The following is a 14,401-nucleotide window of genomic DNA, read 5'->3' as shown; positions in this document are numbered from 1 at the left end:
GTTGGCTTCCTTCCTCTTACCTCATCAGAGTCCCACCAGCAGCTGGAACTCAAAACCTGAGCCACTGCCCCACGCTACAGTATGGGCACAGCACTCCCGGAGCAGGGAGAGCCATGTGTGGGTGGCCCAGAAGCCTGCCCCTGCCAACATGAAGTCAGCAAGGTGAAGGAGCCCTGGCTGAGCAGAGCCAGAGGAGGTGGGACACCACTGGCAGAGGACGAGCCTAACGGGCTCTGTGCCTGAGGGCACCTGCTGTGGTCTGAGACTAGGCTGAAGTGAGGGGAGGGCAGGGAATGAGGTCCCTTTGGTCTTTTGAAGGCCAATGGGACACCCAAGCAGTGTTTGCAGGGTGGATCATTAGGTGGCTCTGTATCTGGACATCCGAAGTGCTGCGCTCCCTGGTCCTGTGGGGATGGATGGTCATCGGGGAAGAGCAGGAGCCAACAGGAGAGCTAGGAGGCTACCGGAACGGTCCAGGGTGGAGGGAAGCCAAGCTGATTGGGGGAGGAGAAAAAAGAGGTTGGAGCCCAGGCACTCTGGGCTCAAACAAGGAAGGAAGATTCCAGAAACCAGCAAATCTGAGGCTGAGGGACTGCATCCAGGTCACCTTCCCACTGGCAGGGGTGCGGCTGCACTGGAAATTACTGGGGAGACAGACAGCCAACCCCTCCCAGCAGGGCCAGTGTGTCCCTGATCCCATAAACCAGTTGCCTTCATAGGGAGTATGGCCCCATGTGTCCCAATCCCCAATCGCACAGGAGGGTTGCAAGGGAACTTGAGTTTCACACTTGGATTGGGACTATATATATAACTAGTTGAATCTCCGATGATTTCTTTGGGCTGATTAGAACTGTTCCATCACTCAGAGAAGCTTCTGGTGTCATGTCCCCTGTCTGTATGGGTACGCGTGCAGCCCTCATCACCTGTGAGTCCCAAGATCCCATTTAAGGAACATGGGCTTGGACAGAAGTTCTCTTCCTTTTTTCTTTTTTTAAAGATTTATTTATTTTTATTGTAAAGTCAGATATACAGAGAGGAAGATCTTCCATCCAATGATTCACCCCCCAAGTGAGCACAACAGCCGATGCTATACCGATCTGAAGCCAGGAGCCAGGAACTTATTCCGAGCATCCCACATGGGTGCAGGGTCCCAAGGCTTTGGGCTGTCCTCGACTGCTTTCCCAGGCCATAAGCAGGGAGCTGGATGGGAAGTGGAGCTGCCGGGACTAGAACCGGTGCCCATATGGGATCCCGGAGCGTTCAAGGCGAGGACTTTAGCCGCTAGGCCATGCTGCCAGGCCCAAGTTTTCATCATGGGGATATGGCAACTGATGTCATTCAGCAAGGGTTGTGGGCCAGTGTGGTGATGTAGTTGGTGAAGTTCTCTCTGGTATCTATATTGCCTGTCAGGATACCAAGTTCAGGTCCCAGCTGCTCCACTTCTGATCCAGCTCCCTGTTAATGTGCCTGGGGAAGCAGTTGAACATGGCCCAGCGCTGAGCCCCTGCATGCACATGGGAGAAACAGATGGAACTCCAGGTTCCTGGCTTCAGCCTGGCCCAGTGCCAGCTGTGGCAGTCTCTTGGGGAATGAACCAGAAGATGGGAAATTCTCTCTTTCTAGTCACTGCACTTTTCAAGTAAGTAAACACCAAAAAGCAAAACTGAACCAGAAACCTGTGTCAAAGATGGTACTGCTGCTCAGGGGACAGTGTGGGAAGGTGGGCTCAGCCAATGTGACACCTGTGAAAGTAGCAGCACAGCATCTGGCTTCTGGGCTGAGGGCCCTGGGCACACAGGCCAGAGCTAACCAGCCATGCCACTGACAGAGGCTGTGTCTCCTGAGGGCCACTCACCTGCTGCCTCCCAGGCACGTCAGCAGGTACAGAGTTGTAGTCAGTGAGTGGTCAGCTATCTCAGGACACAGACATGGTCACCTTGATGGCTGGAGGGCTTTAGAAGCTCCATGCTGGGATCCGAGTTTGTGGCTTTGCATCCAGACCAGCCCAAGGTGTCCCCTGTGGGTGTGTACACCCCTGGTCTGTGTTTGGGATGCTCAGGCAGGTGTACCCCAGGAAAGGGAGAGAATAGTACCTTGAAGCAGTACACACCCCTTGGTCCCCCGGCATGTACACCCATAGAAGTCTCCCTCCTAAGCAGGAGAGGAGCTGGACCTGGGGTGCTGAGTGGTGAGGCATGGAGGCTGGAGTGTTGTGGGTTGTCAGGTAGCAGTGATCTCCTCCAGGGGAAGCCTCAGGGGCCTTAGGGGACCAGACTGGAGCTGGCCCTGTGGGAGCCTCAGCAAATTCCCAGCAGTGGACAAGGGCAAACCTCTGTGAGGTTGTAGATGATTAGGTATCCTGGGCAGCCTGCCTGTTGCACAGGACTTGCTATTCCGTAGTAGTTGTCCTTGATCAAAATCTGCTGAGCTGCCACTTTTTGGGCTCCCAACACACCCAGACAGAACTGGGTTCTGGAATTGAGAACTGCCACTGGAATTGAGGCTGGAGTCTGCAGAGAGCCATTCAGGTGCAGAGAGAACGGGGGCATCATTTCCATGCTAAAACGGCACCTATGGACCCTGTAAGGCAGGGACTTTTATTTAGGTGACTCTCTGTCTCTTAAGATTCATTTATTTGAAATGGAAGGAGAGGAAGAATTCCATTTACTGGTGCACTTTCCAGATGTTTGCCACAATCAGCTCTGGACTAGGTCAAAACCTGGAGCCAGGAGCTCCGCTGCGGTCTCCCACATGAACCCAAGCCCTGGGGCCATCTTCCCTTGCTTCCCACTCTCTCCTTGCACAGTAACAGGGTTGGAAGTGTAGCAACAGGAACTTTAGTGCAATGATACAGGATGCCAGCATTGCAGGCAGTGGTGAGTTCATGGTGCCAGGGTGCCAGCCCCAACGCAGGAGCTGTTCCCACAGGTCCCCACTCCTTTTTTGAGCAGGGAGGAGGGTCTGGGGTTACCCCCTCCCGCATCTTCCTACAAGTTGAAATAAAACATGCCTTTCCCAGGAGGTGCAGAGTCCAACTGCGTCAGTTGGGCCGCTGCTCCTGGACAAAGGGTAGGGCTGCTCTCAGAGAAGCTTCTCACGCAGCCCCTCAAGGCCCCATGCAAACAACCTGTGCAGACAGTGTAGCAGTTGAGGTTGGGGTACTCAGGAACCCCATGCAGGCTTGCAGACCACAAACCTATACAAGGTTGTCTAACAAGTTACCATTCACCCTGTTTATGCTGTAAGGCAAGTGTGTGAGTTCTCCCAGTTCACCCTGTTCTCAGTCAGTTGTGTGAGTTCTCCCAGTTCACACTATCTCAAGGCATATGAGTTCACCCTGTTCACAGTATCAGCCAGTTGTGTGAGTTCCCATGTACATACTGTTAGCCAAGTGTGAGTTCATCCTGTTCACACAACCTCCAGGTGTGTGAGTTCTCCCAGCTCACACTGTCTCCAGGTGTATGAGTTCACACTGTTCACACTATCAGCCATGTGTGTGAGTTCTCCCGGTGCACACTATCTCCAAGAGTATGAGTTTCCATGTTTACAGTGTTAACCAAGTGTATGAGTTCTCCCTGTTCACAGTTTCCAGGTATGTGAATCCACCCTGTTCACACTGTCAGCCATATGTGAGTTCACCCTATTCACTGTGTTAACCAAGTGTGTGAATTCACCCTGTTCACACTCAGGTGTTTGATTCTCCCAGTTCACACTATCAGCCAGGTGTTTGTGTTCCCATGTTCACAGTCTCCAGATATGTGAGTTCTCCCTCTTCACACTAACACCCAGGTATGAGTTCACCCAGTTCAGTCTCCAGGTGTGACTTCTCCCAGTTCACACTATCAGCCAGATGTGAGTACACCCAGTTCACAGTTCCCATGTTCATAGTGTTAACAAATGTGAGTTCACCCTGTTCACAGATGTGTGAGTTCTCCCAGTTCACACTATCAGCCAGGTGTGAGTTCACTCTGTTCACATTGTCTCCAGATGTGTGAGTTCCCATGTTCACAGTGTTAATCAAGTGTGTGAGTTCACCCTGTTCACACTCAGGTGTGTGAGTTCTCCAAGTTCACACTATCAGCCAGGTATGTGAGTTCTCCCTGTTCACACCATCAGCCAGATGTTTGTGTTCCCATGTTCACAGTCTCCAGGAGTATGAGTTTCCATGTTCACACTGTCTCCAGGTGTGTGATTTCACATTGTTCACACTGTCAGCCAGGAGCGTGAGTTCCATGATCACACTTACTCCAGGATTATGAGTTTCCATGTTCACACTGTTAGTCAATCATATGAGTTTACCAGTTCACAAACTCTAAAGTGTTTGATTTAACTCTGATCATACTGTCTCCAAGAGTGTGAGTTCATCTACTTCACACTGTCAGCCAGTTGTTAGTTCCAATGTTGACACTATCAGGTTTGTGAGTTCGATATTAACACTTCACTAAAAGTGAGTTCACCATCTCTAGGTGTTCACCCTGCTCACACTATCAGAAATGTGTGAATTCATCCTGTTCACAATTTCACCAGGTGTGAGAGAACCCTGTTTACACTATCTCCAGATGCAGTTCTTCCTAGTCACACTATCAAAGAGGTGTATGAATTCACCCCTGTTCACACTGTCCCCAAGTGTGTGTTCCCATGTTCACCCTACTCACATGGTATGTGAAGTAACCCTCATCACACTTTCTTCAGTGATTTCACTCAGTTCACACTGTTGCTAAGTATGTATATTCCCATGTTCACACTGTCATCAGATGTGAGTTCTGCCAGTTCCCATGTTTGAACTAACTCTGGGTGTGTGGGTGTGTGAGTTCCAACGTTCACATGGTCAGTCAGGTATGTGAGTTCACACTGTGCCAAGAGTGTAAGTTCACACTGTTCACTATGTCTCTAGGTGTATGAGTTAACCCTGTTCATACTGTCTCCATGTATGTATGTTCCCATGCTCCCACTGTCAGTCAACTATGTGAGTTCACACTGTTCACACCTCAAGTATGTAAATTAGCCCCCATAATACTTTCCACAGGAGCATGAGTTCACCCAGTTCAGTCTCTAGGTGTGAGTTCCCATGTTCACACTGTATTCTTGTGTGTGAATTCACCCTGTTCACAACATCAAAGGTGTGAATGCACCCTCTTCACACTATCAGTCAACTGTGTGAGTTCATCCTGTTGACACTATCAGCAAGAGGAGTGAGTTCACCTTGTTCAGTCAGCTTTTAAAATTTATATTGAAAGGAAGATTTTACAGAGAGATACAAAGAGAAAGATCTTCTATTTGCTGGTTCACTCACCAGGTGGCCACAATGGCCAGACATGCACCAATCCAAAGCCAAGATCCAGAAGTTTCTTCCGGGTCTCCCAATTGGGTGCAGAATCCCAAGGCTTTGGGCCATCCTCTTCTGCTTACCCAGGCCACAAGCAGGGAGTTGGGTGGGAAGTGGAGCAGACAGGACACAAACCGGCACTTGTATAGGATCATGAAGTGTGCAAACCTAGGCTTTAGCCACCAGACCATCACGCTGGGCCCAAATTTGTTCATCTTCTAAAAAAAAAAAAAATTCCAATGATGTTTAATGCACTATTTTTAGATCTATGTGTTCATTTGTTGGAAAGATAGATAAACACAAAGAAGGAGAAATAGAAAGATCTTCAATCCACTGGTTTACTCCCCAAGTGGCCACAATGGCCGGAGCTACGCCAATCCAAACCCAGGAACTTTTATCCAGGTCTCCCACACAGGTGCAGGGTACCAAAGTTTTGAGCCGTCCTCTAATACTTTCCCAGGTCACAAGCAGGGAATGGATGGGAGTGGAACAGTCAGTACACCAATGCCTATATGGGATCCCAGCAAATGTAAGGCAATGATTTAACCACTAGGCTGTAGCACCAAGCCCAATTCTATTGTTTTTTTTTAATTCCCCGTTTCACTGATCTCTGGTAATTATTATTTGTTGGCTTTGGATTTAGTTTGACTGTCGTTCTCTTTGCTCCAAGTACAGAGTTGTTGCTAAAGGAATTTTTTTTTCATGCAATGTTAGCACTATGTATATACTTCTGAGTACTTCTTTAACTGGATCCCACAAATTGTGGCATTATGCTGTGTTTTCTTTCCGTCCATCTCAAAATACTGTACCTTCCTTTGATTTCTTCTGTTTGCTGACTGCATTACAGTAGTGTGTTGTTTAGTCTCAGTTGGCAAAGCTTCCTGCTCTTTTATGTTAACTCATTTCTATATATATATATTTTTTTAAAGATTTATTTATTTTTATTACAAAGTCAGATATACAGAGAGGAGGAGAGACAGAGAAGATCTTCCATCCAATGATTCACTCCCTAAGTGAGCACAACGGCCGATGCTATGCTGATCTGAAGCCAGGAGCCAGGAACTTCTTCCAGGTCTCCCATGAGGGTGCAGGGTCCCAAAGCTTTGGGCCGTCCTCAACTGCTTTCCCAGGCCACAAGCAGGGAGCTGGATGGGAAGTGGAGCTGCCGGGACTAGAACCGGCTCCCATATGGAATCCTGGGGTGTTCAAGGCAAGAACTTTAGCCGCCAGGCCATGCTGCCGGGCCCTATGTATATATTTTTTAAAGATTTATTTTATTCTTATTGGAAAGTCAGATGTATAGAAGGGAGGAGAGACAAAGAGGAAATTCTTCCATCCGTTGATTCACTCCCTAAGTGACCATAATAGCTGGTGCTGCACTGATCTGAAGCCAGGAGCCAGGAACCTCCTCCAGGTCTCCCACATGGATGCAGGGTCCCAAAGCTTTGGGCCGTCCTTGACCGCTTTTCCAGGCCACAAGCAGGGAGCTAGATGGGAAGTGTGGCTGCCAGGATTAGAACCAAATGCCCATTTGGGATCCTAGCGCTTTCAAGGCAAGGACTTCAGCCGCTAGGCCACCACGCTGGGCCCAACTCATTTCTATATTCTGTGGTGATCCAAGGAGACACTTGGTAGAATTTCAATCTTCTGGAACCTATAACATTTACTAAGAATTCTGCTCTGGCAGGCCCAGCAGCGTGGCCTAGCAGCTAAAGCCCTTGCCTTGGATGCCCCAGGATCCCATATGGATGCTGGTTCTAATCCCAGTAGCTCCACTTCCCATCCAGCTCCCTGCTTGTGGCCTGGGAAGGCAGTCGAGGACAGCCCAAAAGCCTTAGGATTCTGCACCCATGTGGGAGATCTGGAGGAAGTTCCTGGCTCCTGGCTTCGGATCGGCATAGCATCGGCCGTTGTGCTCACTTGGGGAGTGAATCATTGGATGGAAGATCTTTCTCACTGTCTCTCCTCCCCTCTGTATATCTGACTTTCCAATCTTTATTTATTTATTTATTTATTGGAAAGGCGGATATACAGAGGGGAGGAGAGACAGAGAGGAAGATCTTCCGTCCAATGATTCACTCCCCAAGTGAGCACAACGGCCGATGCTATGCCGATCTGAAGCCAGGAACCAACCTCTTCTGGGTCTCCCACGCAAGTGCAGGGTCCCAAAGACTTGGGCCGTCCTCAACTGCTTTCCCGGGCCACAGGCAGAGAGCTGGAAGGGAAGCGGGGCTGCCGGGATAGAACCGGTGCCCATATGGGATCCCCGGCGTGCAAGGCGAGGACCTTAACCACTTCGCCACCACGCCGGGCCCAAAATAAATAAATCTTAAAAAAAAAAAAAGAATTCTACAATGGCTTTCCTAATAGTCTCCCCTTGGAAAGTCCCTATAAAGATGACTGAATCCTTCAGCAAGAAGCATCATCAGTCCCTAGGAGCGGGGTCATCTGGGTTAAGAGTTGCTATACCCAGCTATAGGCAACTGCCTAGCTTGCATTGTACCCAGGTAAGTGTTCCACTGCAGGGAGAGAAACATTGGCTACTGCCCACAGGTGCACACAAAAGCAAGGGTTGGAAGCCGGCCTGGCAGGGCTAGTCCATAGTACCCACCAAAGAGTGTTGGGGCAGAGCGTAGGTGATGTTAGGCTGGGCCATGACACTAACTGGCAAGAGTGAGAACCAGGTCTGGGAGCAGATCCTATGAAGGATCTGTGGGCTCACCTCTGTAGAAATGCAATACCCACTGGTTTGCTTGAGAGCTGGAACTGGTGATGTGTCACGCTAGGCATGACCATGGAACTCACTGACACTAATGAGAAGTGTTGTTGGGACCATGCCAGGTTGGTACAAGCTGTAGCACCCCACAGGTGCATCCAAGAATTGGGTGTGGGACAGGACAGGCCACAACATCCACCATCACACCCAAAGGCTGAGAATGGGGAGAAAACCATGTCAGGTAGGGACCTACCACACATTGACATGTGTGAAGAGCTGGGTACAGGAGTGGGCAGGGGGGGCGGGGACTTGAAAAACTCCCCTGTTGGGTATAACTTCCACTGGTTATCACTGAGTCAGGGCTGGTGTGGGCTAGGCTGGGCAAGGCTCCTCCACTTGCTGACAGGTGTGTGGACTGTCTCAGGGGGTAGACCAGGCATGGCCAGGCCAAACTGCAACACACTGGCATGTGCAGGCATCAGAACAGAGTATGGGCCATGCCAGGTAAGTCTATCATATGTACCACTTTGCATGAAAGTCAGGGATGGGGGCGGGCTGAGCAAGGCTAGGCTGCAACACTCACTAACAAGAGTTGGGACTGAGGTCAGGGCAGGCCAGGCAAGGCTGCAGCATCCGATGCCAAGGGCCAAGATGGGCTATAGGCCATATCAGACTGGGTTGGAGCAACCACCAGCACACACAAGATCAGTGGTTGAGAATGGGCTTGGTAGGGCAGCTAAGTAGATGCCTCTACTGGAATGAAGTTCCCACTGGTGAGTGCAGGGGCTAGGAATTGAATTAGACTGGACTGAACACGGCTGCATCATCCCTCAGTATGTATGTGGGCTGGGTCTGGGAGTGTGCCAGACTGGGCTAGACTCCAGCACCTGCTAGCACTCACAAGAGGCAGAATGATTATGGGATGGGCTGGGCTAGGTCATAGCTCCTGCTGACCTACAAGAGAGCCAGATCTGGGGTTGCACCAGGCAAGGCTGGTCTGTAGCACCCACTAATGATAGTTAGAATGAGTGTGGGCTGGTCTGGCAAGACTGCAGTGCGCGACAGTGAAGGTCAGGACTGGAGGTAAGCAAAGTCAGGTTGAGCCAAATATCCATTAGTGTATGCAAAATCTGTGTTGGGGAGCTGGCCTGATAGGAGAGCTTGTGGAATTGCCCTGTTAAGACACAGCCCCAGCTGGTGGGTGTCAAAACCAAAGCTGGAGGCCCAGTGCAGTGGTCTAGCAGCTAAAATCCTTGCCCTGAATGGGCTGTGATCCCATATGGTCACTGATTCTAATCCCAGCAGCCCCACTTCCCATCCAGATCCCTGCTTGTGGCTTGGGAAAGCAGTCAAGGACAGCTCAAAGCTTTGGGACCTTGCACCCGCGTGGGAGACCCAGAGGAGGATCAGGTTCCTAGCTCTGGATTGGCACAGCTCCGGTCACTGCAGCTGCTTGGGGAGTGAATCATCAGGTAGAAGATCTTCCTCTTTGTCTCCTCTCCTCTGTATATCTGCCTTTCCAATGAAAATAAATAAATCTCTAAAAAAAAATACTACATTATTAAACTTGTGCTTTAAAAAAAAATAAAGCTGGGGGCAGTCCAGGCCAGGCCGACTCTAATACCTGTCAGCATACATGCGGTTCAGGTCTGGGCCAGTCTGCAACACCTGATGGCAAGTGCAAGAGTCAAGACAAGGTGCAGGACAGGCCCAGTCCAGACCCAATACCAGCCAGTTCACACTGGGGCCAAGGCTAGGGTTGGCCAAGCTGGGCTATGCTGCAGCATCCTCTAGCATGAGCAGGGACTGGAGGGCAGGCCAGGAAGAGCCAGGCTGCAGCACATGCCAGCAAAGCCAAAGTGAGACAGGTCATACCAGATTGGACCACAGCACCCACTAGCACATGCAAGATCTCAGACCAGGAATGACCCTAGTGAGGGATTATGGGAGCTCCCCGGCTGGGCCACTGCTCCTACTAGTGAGCATGAGAGCTGACACTAGGGGCAAACTAGGTTGGGCAGGGCTGCAACACTGTCAGCCTGCATGCAAGCTGGGTTTGGGGGAAGGCCAGGCTAAGCCAGCCACTGCATCCACTAGTGCCTGCAAGAGCCAGGTTAAGTGCCAACTGACCAGGCTTTGCCACAGCATCCATGAACAAGTGCTGGAACAGGGTACAAGCTGTGTTAGACTGGACCACAGCACCCCCCGGAAACTGCAAAATCCAGGACTGGAAGTGGGCCTCGTAGGGAGACTACAGGCACTCCTCTACCTGACTGAAGCTCCTGCTGGAGAATAGGAATCAGGACTGGGACAGAATAGGCTGGACAAGGTAGCAGCACCCATCAGCATACATGTGGATTGGGTCATGGGGTGGGTGGGCTGAGCTAAGCTGTAACACCCATAGGTATCCCTGGGGCTAGGGTTAGGCCTGGGGGCGGGTCCTCCCCCAACTAGGCTACAATTTTTGCTGGTATGTCAGGTCTGTGGCATGCTTGGCCGGGTTAGGCCAAAGCACCCATAAGTGTGCACAGGAAGGGCCTGATGCAGTGGCCTAGTAGCTAAAGTCCTCACTTTGAATGCACTGGGATCCCATATGGGAGCCGGTTCTAATCCTAGCAGCCCCACTTCTCATCCAGCTCCCTGCTTGTGGCCTGGAAAAGCAGTCAAGGACGGCCCAAAGCCTTGGGACCCCGCACCCTCATGGGAGACCTGGAGGAGGTTCCTGGCTCCTGGCTTCAGATGGGCGTAGCACTGGCTGTTGTGGTCACTTAGGGAGTGAATCATTGGACGGAAGATCCTCTTCTCTGTCTCTCCTCCTCTCTGTGTATCTGACTTTCCAATAAAAATATATAAATCATAAACAAAGAAAAGAAAAAGAAAAAAGTTTGCATAGGACATGGGGCTGGGGACTGAACTAACCAGGCAACTATAATTAACAGTGTACGCATAGGCTGATGTGGGTGATGGACTGAACTGGCTCCTGTACTGGCTGGCACAGGCCAGAGTCAGCTCTTGCATCACCCCAGGTGAGGGTTATTTGGGGACTCCCCAACTGGACCACTGTACTCCAGGATCCAGTCACCAGGAGGATCACACAATTTGTGGTCTGACCTTGGACTACAGGCACATGTTGGGACTGGTCCTCCTTGATTGCTGATGCCTTATGCAGTGCATGGTATGCCCAGGTGCATGTGGGGGACAAGACGGTCAGCTCATTTAGCCCTGCAGAGGCTGCTGAGTGCCTTGTCAGAAGATGAAGCACAGACCAGGTTGGACAACTGTCCTGGGTAAGCTTTGGCACTAAGTGTCTAGGTGAGTTGATGCACAGGGTTGGACTGTCAGCCAATGGATCTTGGAAGGATTTTCTCAACCCTGAGTCAACAAGACCAATGGTGTCCCACCAATGGTGTCCCAGAACTATCAAAATCACTAAAGTGATACCCTTGGGTATTTTTCTCTACATCAGGGTTTCTAAGATGACATCAAGTGGATATCCCCGTCTCTGAGTCTGATGGAGTTTGGCAGCTGGGAGTGACCTTCTCCTTCTCCTGCCCCCTTACAGAAGAAAAGGAAAGTTGTAAGTATTTGTCCCACCTACCTTCCCACTCTAGGTCATGCTTTGACCTTTCCCACTCTAAGCAGTGGTCCTTATGGGCAAGCATCCTTGTCAACTATACAAACATCAAAAATAAAATTATTTTAAAAAAACATTAAACTCTGATAACAATTAAGAGTTGTAAAAACCCAATGCTTTTAGGGAGCAGCAATTTAGAATGTCCATGAACAAACAAGAATATACAACTATTCATAGGGGTGAGGAGGAGAAAAATCAATGTAAAACATCCCTTAGGAAGCTGACTTCAACAAGCAGATGAAGACATTAACACACCTGTCTTAAATTCTGAATGCACTGCAGGAAACCAGGCCCACCAGAAGCAGTCAGGAGGAAAAAGAAATGTGAGCTGCAGGGTCCACCCATAAAGAAGCAGAATTTACACAAAAGAACCATATTCTGGAGCAGTAAAGCACAATGGCTGGAATGAAATGCTCATAAAAGACGCCAAGCAGAAGATGTGAAAGCAGACAGGACCCATGCACTTCAATACTAAAAGTGTCTATTGTGAGCAGAAAGGAGAGCAGATTGAGGCTCACGACCCACCAGACACAAAATGGAGAAGGGAGGAAGCAAATTCAACCAAAGATAAATATACACATTTAGGAAGATCAACAAACACAAGCAGGGAAGTCAAGTGACACACAAGACACCTTGCGACCAAATGATCATAATCATAGATGGCACCAAGAGAACAGTCACAGATCAGCAGTGTCCATGGGTGTCTGTGAAGTCCATTAAAGAACCAGACCTAGTAATGAAAGGCAGCTCAGATCATAAAAGATTCCCTAGATGCAAATTCTGAAATGATTACCTTCATGCCAAGGTGACATTAAAATGTAGATCATGGTGGCAACACAAATAATGTGATAGAAGCGGAGTGCTCTTGCTTTTACCTTCCTGCAGATAACCCCAATGAGTGCTCAGGAAGCAGAGGGAGCTTTCACATACTGGCTCTGGACACTTTGCCCCAGCAGTAAAACAAAGGAACCTTCTCCCAAGTCACCTTTCTGGAATGAATACCTACTGCATTTTGCTCAGCCTTCAGCCTGGAGTTGCTGAGCTCCAACAGTCCTTGTCTTCACAAACACCATAAGAAGTGTGAGGTAAGCAACAGGGACAGGCTGATGGGCATCTCCAGTCACCTCCAGTCCAGGGACAGGCCTTGCCCACCATCACACAGCTCACCCCCCTGAGATCTATGTCCATCAACATGGGACATTACTTTTTCTTGATTGTGTGTATGGAGTTCCTCTGCCACCTCATGGTCAAACCCAAGGACTCCTTTCCTGAGTTGCTGGAATTCAAGAAGGAAGCACTGATTGGGCCTGAGCACCGGACAAGTGTCTGCCCCAGACCCAGCTTCAGGCCAGTAAGCAGGGCATCTAATTGGACACCTGCAGGAGCCTCCCACTGTGAAGCACATGTATGAAGGAGGAGCACTCTTGGATATGAGTGTCCTCATGGGAGCTGACCAAGTACACAAATGTCCTGTTGTTAAATTGAAGGAATGGGCCTGGCGCGGTGGCGCAAGTGGTTAAGTCCTCGCCTTGCACGCCCGGGATCCCATATGGGCGCCGGTTCTAATCCCGGCAGCCCCGCTTCCCTTCCAGCTCCCTGCCTGTGGCCTGGGAAAGCAGTCGAGGACGGCCCAAAGCTTTGGGAGCCTGCACCCGCGTGGGAGACCCAGAAGAGGCTCCTGGCTTCGGATCGGCATAGTATCGGCCCGTTGCGCTCACTTGGGGAGTGAATCATCGGACGGAAGATCTTCCTCTCTGTCTCTCCTCTCTGTATATCCGCCTTTCCAATGAAAAAAAATAATAAAAATAAATCTTTAAATTGAAGGAATCGCCAAAGGTTCACAGAGATTAGTACTTTAGAGACAAAATTATGAATTTTATTTCTTAGGGTCAACACAGTGTGCACAGGCTAATCCTCTATGGGTGCTGGTTCATGCCCCAGCGGCTCCACCTCAAATTCAGCTCCCTTGTGACCTAGGAAAGCAACAGAGGACGCTTCAGGTCCTTGGGCCCCTGCACCCATGTGAGAGATCTGGGTGCAGTTCCTGGCTTCAGCCTAGCCTAGTCCTAACCATTGTGCCCACTTGAGGAAAGTCAGGATGAGCCAGAGAGAGAAGCAATCTTTCAGCCCACTGGTTCACTTCCCAAATGGCCACAATAGCTGAGACTGGGCCAGGCCCTCCATCCATGTCTCCCATGTGGAAGGCCCAAATACTTGGGCCTTTTTCTGTGGCCTTTCTTAGGCCACTAGCAGGGAGCTGGGAGACCAGAAGCAGAGCAGCCAAGACTTGAACTTGCACCTCTGAGATGCTGACATTCCACGTAGTGGCTTCACTTGCTATACCACAACACTGGACCCTCAGGTAGCTCTTTTTGAACTGACAGCACACCCTTATCAGAATTTTATTTAGATAAGGTATAACAACTTAATACAAGTTCATTTTCACACAATTAAAAATGAAAACACAGAAATCTAGTTTCTTCATACTATACATTTTTGGTTGAAGTCTTTGAAGGCTGCTTTGCAGGTTTTCCATTGGACAATTTGGGGACATTTTGAATACCAAGATAAATGGATACAGTAACAATAAAAGTGTTGAACAGGACATGCTGAGTTTGTGCTGATTAAACTGAATAAAGCAAAGATATACTGAGAGTGAGACATTCACAGAGCATGCTGATCAGAGAGGCAATCTTCCCTGCTCTATGCAGGCCCAAGGCAGGCC

Source organism: Ochotona curzoniae, unplaced genomic scaffold (assembly GCF_017591425.1).
Source record: "Ochotona curzoniae isolate NIBS_2020 unplaced genomic scaffold, NIBS_Ocur_1.0 contig_43, whole genome shotgun sequence".
Taxonomy (NCBI): domain Eukaryota; kingdom Metazoa; phylum Chordata; class Mammalia; order Lagomorpha; family Ochotonidae; genus Ochotona; species Ochotona curzoniae.
Note: the sequence above shows the minus strand (reverse complement) of the source record.